Source organism: Lolium perenne, chromosome 5, assembly GCF_019359855.2.
Source record: "Lolium perenne isolate Kyuss_39 chromosome 5, Kyuss_2.0, whole genome shotgun sequence".
In the NCBI taxonomy this organism is placed as follows: Eukaryota; Viridiplantae; Streptophyta; class Magnoliopsida; order Poales; family Poaceae; genus Lolium; species Lolium perenne.
This window is the reverse complement of record NC_067248.2, coordinates 267,037,200-267,043,794: the sequence shown is the minus strand read 5'-3', so window position 1 is coordinate 267,043,794 and position 6,595 is coordinate 267,037,200. Positions and strand designations below refer to the sequence as shown.

The window sequence follows — 6,595 nt, the reverse complement described above, 5'->3', positions numbered from 1 at the left end:
GGCGGGCTCGCGGTGCTGCAATATAATAAAGATAGTATCAATATAACCTTTCTTCCTTATCGACATGATCAAAGTCTCTGCTCCGACGAATTTCAATATAGTTCATCGACAAAAGAAAAGCCTTGCCTTGGTATTAAAATACCTCGTGAGTCAATAAAAATACAAAATAGTACTCACTAAAAAAGCTCGGGGCTCATATTCGCCATAAATATATAAATGCCTTGGTTCAAAACCTCGCAAATATACAAATATAGTAAAGAGTCACCGAGACACTGGGGCTAGACAAACATAGAAATATAGTGGTTGCTTCACAATATAATCATAGTCATGGGTTACAAAAAAGAAATATCTACAAGAGGAAAATAACTAGTCTTGATTCAATATGTCATCAAGAGTAACTCTGTTTTCTTCAGGAGCAGCGCCAAGAAAATCGGCATAATGGCCATCGGCAAAAAGTCGGCGTCCATCCGAAGAAGGTCCTCAATCATTTCTTCGGCCATGTGCGTAACCTTCGTGTTAATCCTATCAACACCAACTCTTCGACGTTCTACCTTTTGATGAACTTTCGCGACAACTTGGGTAAGGTCAAGATTTGAGTGGCAGATCTGGAGCATGATAAGAGCAAATGGGCGCCACTACCGCTGAGCTTTGACAAAATCATGGATACCGCCAAAGATCCTTGAATCTTTCCATCAATTCAGGGAGAGTTTTTGGTTGGACGTTCCGAGGAAACATGGAGTTGTAAACCATGGACAAGGTCTTGGTACAGAAGTCAAGGAAATCGCGAGTTTGAGAGGTGCGATCTTGAAATCTGACAATTTGTCGGGTCCTCTCTGGGGTAGCCCAAAACAAAGAACCATGGTCCAGGGAAAGGTTAACAAGGAGGTTCGTCCTAGCATTTACCCTCTCTTCCTCGCAAGCAGCATCGCAAAGGAACCTATCAAAACAACGAAGGGGAAACCTTTAAGAGACATAGCATGAAGATGAAAGATATCGGAGGATGAAGCAAGCATACCCGACATATCTGCACCGGCTTCATTCATTAATTCGAGCATGAAATTTTCTCGAGTGGTCGCCTTTTCAGCCTCGGAAGCAGCAATTTCCTTAGCAGCCACGGCCTCGCGAGCTTGTCGAAGAGCAACTTTTTCGGCTTCAGATGACTTACGAGATTGCTCCATCATCACAAGTGTTTGCTTCTTCGCATACTGAAGTTGCTGTCGAAGCTCATCCAGTTCTTGCGACAAGGTATCGTCGACAGGTGCAGTATCAGCAAAAGTTCTCCTCGCGCGAGAAGAAGAAGGCGAAACATTGGAAGGAGCGGAAGATGGAGTATAGTTATCAAATATCAACTGAAATTTAAACAAGACAACATCAAACAACAAGCAAAGATAGAGTTTTCATTAATCTCTTGGAATAATTACAAGGGCATTACAGTGGAGCTAAGGAAGTACGTGTCGCCAAATGACTACTTTGGCGACAAGAGCAAAAGAAACAGAAGAAAAACGAGAGACATGCAACTAGACCTCCGGCCTTGACGAGCTAGGAGTCGACGCTGGTTTAATCCCGAGATAGGCCAAGATCTTCTTTGTGTTGGGCTTGGCTGCCTTAATCAGCGACTTCCACCTTGATTGCTCTATCTCGCTCGGTGTCGCCAACTTTCATCCAATCAATAGTCTGTTGACTGTCAGCAACCAACGCGACAGTGTTCTCAACGGCAACCTTCATATTTTCTTGGCGCATCTTCAGTCCAAGGTCTTCCGGTGAATTGAACATCTTGGCAAGGTTAAGGAAAGTCGCAGGCTCCTCTTTCTTCGGGAAGAAGTAGGGGAACAATGCCGACAATACTGCGTTAGCATTCGACACACCTTCACGAATCTCGGACCCATGAAGCTCCAGATAGGAAAGTGCGTCAAGGAGCGGGTCATCGACAGGATTCGTCAGATCAAAATCCTGGTTTGTTTGGGTTGTCAAGGAAACAAAGCATTAGTCAAAAGACAAGAAACAACGATTCTCATAAAAATAGAAGGGATCAGCAAAATTACTGAAAGTGCGGCGATTTTGAGTTTTCAGGCGCTTGAGGATTCCTTGTTCACGAGAAGCTTGCGCAGCTTTGTGCTCGTTTAAAGCAGATGTAGCATCCTCAAGTTTTTTCTGCAGTTCCTCGATACCAGCAGCTTTTGCCTTGGCTTCATCAGCTTCGGCCTTGGCTTCGCTAGCAGCGAGTTCGGTTTTCTTGCGAGCCGCTTCACTTTGCTCAAGTTTTTGAGCAAGTGCGTCGGCACGTTTGTTGGCCTCTGCAAGTTTCTCTGTCGAGATATAAAAAAAAAGAGAGAAGAAAGATCAAAAATCGCGACAAGCAACAGGAGCAAAAAGTCAAGGAAAAATGGCAAGTTTAAAGGTCGTTACCTTCGGCTCTGTTAGCATATTCACGGTACCCAATAAATTGGGAGCCGATGCGGAGAAGATCTTTGATCATAGGCTATTCAAGGTGAACACAGCAAGAGAAACATCGGCATGAAAAAGAGAGAAGGCGTAAAAAAAAGCAAAATAAGGAAAATATAGATGTCGACAAGCTTACATCATCCAAGAGCAGAGTCGACGAACTGCCCAACTGAGGGGCAGGTTCAACAATCTTTTCAACCCTTGTCCTTTTTGGTGAAGGAGCAAGGGGGCTTGATGGTGGAGTAGTGGTGACGACGTTTTGTTGAGGAGGCGAGGTTTCTTCTCCTTCAACTAGCGTGTCTAAGGCAAGTACAGTACGTGACGTGCTTGTCCGAGGAGCCACGTCAGTAGTTGGTACTTCTTCCTCGTCATCACTGTTGATCAAAAAATCGGCAGCATAAAAAGCAAGACAAGATAAATATTTCGAGTACAAAAATAGGGAGAAATAAAGACGACTTACGAGCTGACGAGGGATTCAATATAAGGATCATAAGCTGCCTTCGGATGAGAAGGAACAACTTCTTCAGCCTTAGAGGTGCCAGAATCCTCGGCATCATTCCTTTTCCTTTTGATCCTTGGAGAAACAGCAGGAGGAAGGGATTGCGTCGACTCACTGGCTTCAGACTCAATTTCTTTTTCACGAGAAGCCGCAGATTTGTGAGAACCCGCGACTTCACTTTCGGGAATAGAAGAACCTTGAATATCTTCGGCAACGATGGCCTGTTCTTCGACTTCTCCACCCTCAGGAAGAGGAGGAAGGGAAGTCATAGTAGGATGGTTCTGTAAAAAATAGCGACAAAAGGAAAATTAAAGAGATGACAATACAATGAGATGCAGAGAAAGTGCGGAACAAGATAAAAACTCGGGAAGACAAAATACCTCGGGGAGTGGATTGGCGGAGCTGTATGGTTCCACGCGACAAGAGGAAGGAATAGGGTCCTTGCCCAGGCGAGAAAGTCTTCGAATCAACTTCTCCAAGTCCTTTGAGGAAAGATCACTGGAGATTCTCATTGGCGTCGTTTTCGCCGTAGTACGTCCAAAGGGGATTTTTGCGAGCCCGAAGAGGCTGCACCCTAATCCTAAGGAAGTAGGCGATGATTTGAACACCGCACAGCTCTTTGCCTCGAGTGTTTTGCAGCTGATGAATACGAGACATGAGTGCCTCTGTCGCCTTTTTCTCTTCTTCGGAAGCTTCGGCATCCCAGGAGCGGCGGCGCTGGATTCTGGCACTTCCGTCCAAAGGAATTATGTTGTGTTCAACGGAGTTAGAGCTTTCTTCGTGAATGTAGAGCCACTTTTTTCGCCATCCTTGGACAGAATCAGGAAATTTGACGTCGAAATAATCGACATCAGTACGAACACAGATAACAACGCCACCTATGTTATAAGTGACGTTGTGGGAGCCATTGCGGCGGAGGCAGAAAATGCGTTTCCACAGAGCCCAATTGGGAGGGATTCCGAGGAAGCATTCGCAAAGTGTGATGAAAATAGAAATGTGAAGGATGGAATTGGGGGTCAACTGGTGCAGTTGAATCCCATAAACGAAAAGAAGGCCGTGGAGGAAATCGTGAATTGGGGCCAAAAGGCCGCGGATGAGGTGATCAACAAAACTAACCCGGTACTCCATTGGAGGCTTGGGGTAGCTTTCTTCGCTGGGAAAGCGGATGGCGTCCTCCTTCTTCATGAGGCCAAGCCTCTTCAGCATGTTGGTGTCCTGGTTGGAGATTTTGGATCTCTCCCACTCAAGATCCTCGGCGGCCATCTTGGATTCCGGAGTACTGTGGCGAGTGAGTCGCGTGCGCGGTGGCATCAACGACAATGGGCAGAGCAATGCTCGTGAGTGCGGAAGATCAGAGAGAGTTGGGCGCAAGGGAAGTTTTTGCGAAGAGGAACAGATGAGCGGCGCAAGCGAGGGGATGAACGGAGGTTGAAGAAAGGTTTATATAAGAATCGGGTGAAGCAGTGTGCCGTTGGATGAAGAAATCGTGTGGTGAGAAAAGATTTTCTAGATACAAGGGTAAAGAGGTATTTTTACTGAGATAGGCGTTACCGTACGTGCGCCAGAAAAAGCGGAGGACGTGTGTCCCCCACTTGCACGACGTGTCAACGTGGTGGAAGCAATGGACCCACAGGGCAGAAAAATCACGACTATTCAACAGGGATGAAGTAAATTTGATTAAGGGAAGCATGTCGACAAGGAAAATAAAAGAAGATTGGCGACAGGGAGAATTATTAAATACTTCGGGAGCCTTTGATCAAATACAAGTTTTTGCCCAAATGCTCGGGGGCTACTTCGACAAAAAGTAAAATTTCGAGTATGGCAATATAGAAATTGCGGGAGCCTACAACCAAGCACAAGTCCTTGGCTGTAGCCTCGGGGGCTACTCCCATCGGGAGCGCTGTTCGCGCACCCGAGAGATAAAAAAAGAAGAAAGAGATCATATTGGGAAATAATGACAATATAGCGACAAGGTGGACTAAAATGTTGAGCCTACAACCAAGCACAAGTTCTTGGTTGTAGCCTCGGGGGCTACTCCCATCGGGAACGCTGTTCGCGTGCCCGATGAAATTAACAAAGGAAAAATAGAAAAGCAAGAGAGTATATTTCGAGTTATAATTAACTCTACATATACTCCCATCGGGAGAGCAATATAAGTCATATTTGACTCGATAAAATGTGCCATTCCAACAGCCGGAAAAGCACTCGACAATATATTCTCAGAACGCCGAAGTTGCGATCAATTTCTGAATGCCGCAAATTTGCGAAGGTAAGACCCCAGATCCGTTCTGCTGGGCGTGGCATCGCCAAAGACTACGCTCTGCTACCTTTATCCGTATCAACAGATACGAAGAAAAATCCTAACGGACGCGTTAGGTACCCGATAAATCTGACTGGGACTCGACAGAATGGTAAGACCTTAAGCGGCACCTGTCGAAGTTTACACCAGTATCCCGAGATCATGTCCAGGGACGTGATTTTGAAGTAGGTTTTTGCGGATTGCCACTAGAGCAGTTAACTAGTACCTGATCCGTCAGATGAACTAGCCCCAACTACCATTATCCCTGTACAATATAGAATTTTATGTGAAGAAATATAAAAAAGTTGAAGCTTTCGAATAAAAATAAACAGTGGAGATTTTCCCTGATTCTACGATTCAAGCAAAATCTCGGGGGCTACTGACATAGGCATCCCAAATGGGCCTGCCGAAGATAGTACCCGGGGTTTACTGAAGGCCCACTACCCGAAGAATAAGAAGATTCGGAAGCCCAAGATATATCAAGGAAAGTCAAGAGTTGTAATAGGAAGTGTTATTTGTAATCTGGCGGGATGAGTTAGAAACCGTTCCGGACTATGTAACTTGTATAGCACGAATCCCTCGGCTCCACCTCCTATATAAAGGGGGAGCCGAGGGACGAAGAGGGGATCATTATCTGCAAACCCCAATTTTCATAATCGTCGAGTACTTTTCGGCTGAAACCTTCGAGATCTACTTGCCCTCTACTTCTAACTAAACCCTAGCCTACAATCCATAGTCATTGACAAGTTGATACCTTGTCACCCGCTCCCCTCCCTCCTCCGACCACCGGAGAAGAAGAAGAAAGCAGATCGACCCTAAAGCAGGTGAGATCCAGGCGGCTAGATCTCGCCCGTCGCTTCCACTACCGGGCAACCGGCCCACTACCGGCAATCTGCCGCTAAACCTACAAAACCTACCTACACCGGCGCCATCTCCCCTCCATCTCCGGCCGGCTACTCCGGCGGAGAGGAGGTGGGAGAGGCCCGGTGAGAGAAAGAAGAGGCTCAATAACTGTAGCAAGAGGAGAGCGAGGTGGGGGAAAATGAGCAGCCACGGGATCGACCTAGTTTAAATCACCGGTGATTTCCAAGTGAAAGCATTGAACTTTAAAATACAAGAAATGTTTTATATCGTGAATTTACCTTTAAAGCCATAACTAGGCATATGATTTTCATGTTCACGCTCTAAATGTGGAGGCAACATTTATTTTCAAAGTTTTAGAAGTTTGACTTAAAAACATGTACAAATATCGTTTATTTGTGATATGAAGGGAATATCGAATAGTCATTTTGCCTCAACTTGATAGCATTTTTCATGAAAGAGAAATGACGTTAGTTAGGTGGAACTTGTGAACT

The 6,595-nt window shown here is 45.6% G+C and overlaps 1 long non-coding RNA gene across 1 annotated transcript; it reads right to left on the bottom strand.

The window, feature by feature from the left end:
• Nucleotides 1–2,224: 2,224 nt before the first annotated feature.
• Nucleotides 2,225–2,717, bottom strand: LOC139831867 (uncharacterized). Its single transcript, XR_011746166.1, has 3 exons — nucleotides 2,579–2,717; nucleotides 2,407–2,479; nucleotides 2,225–2,306 (listed from the first exon to the last, which is right to left on the bottom strand). It is a non-coding gene; the product is annotated as an uncharacterized lncRNA (long non-coding RNA).
• Nucleotides 2,718–6,595: the final 3,878 nt, after the last annotated feature.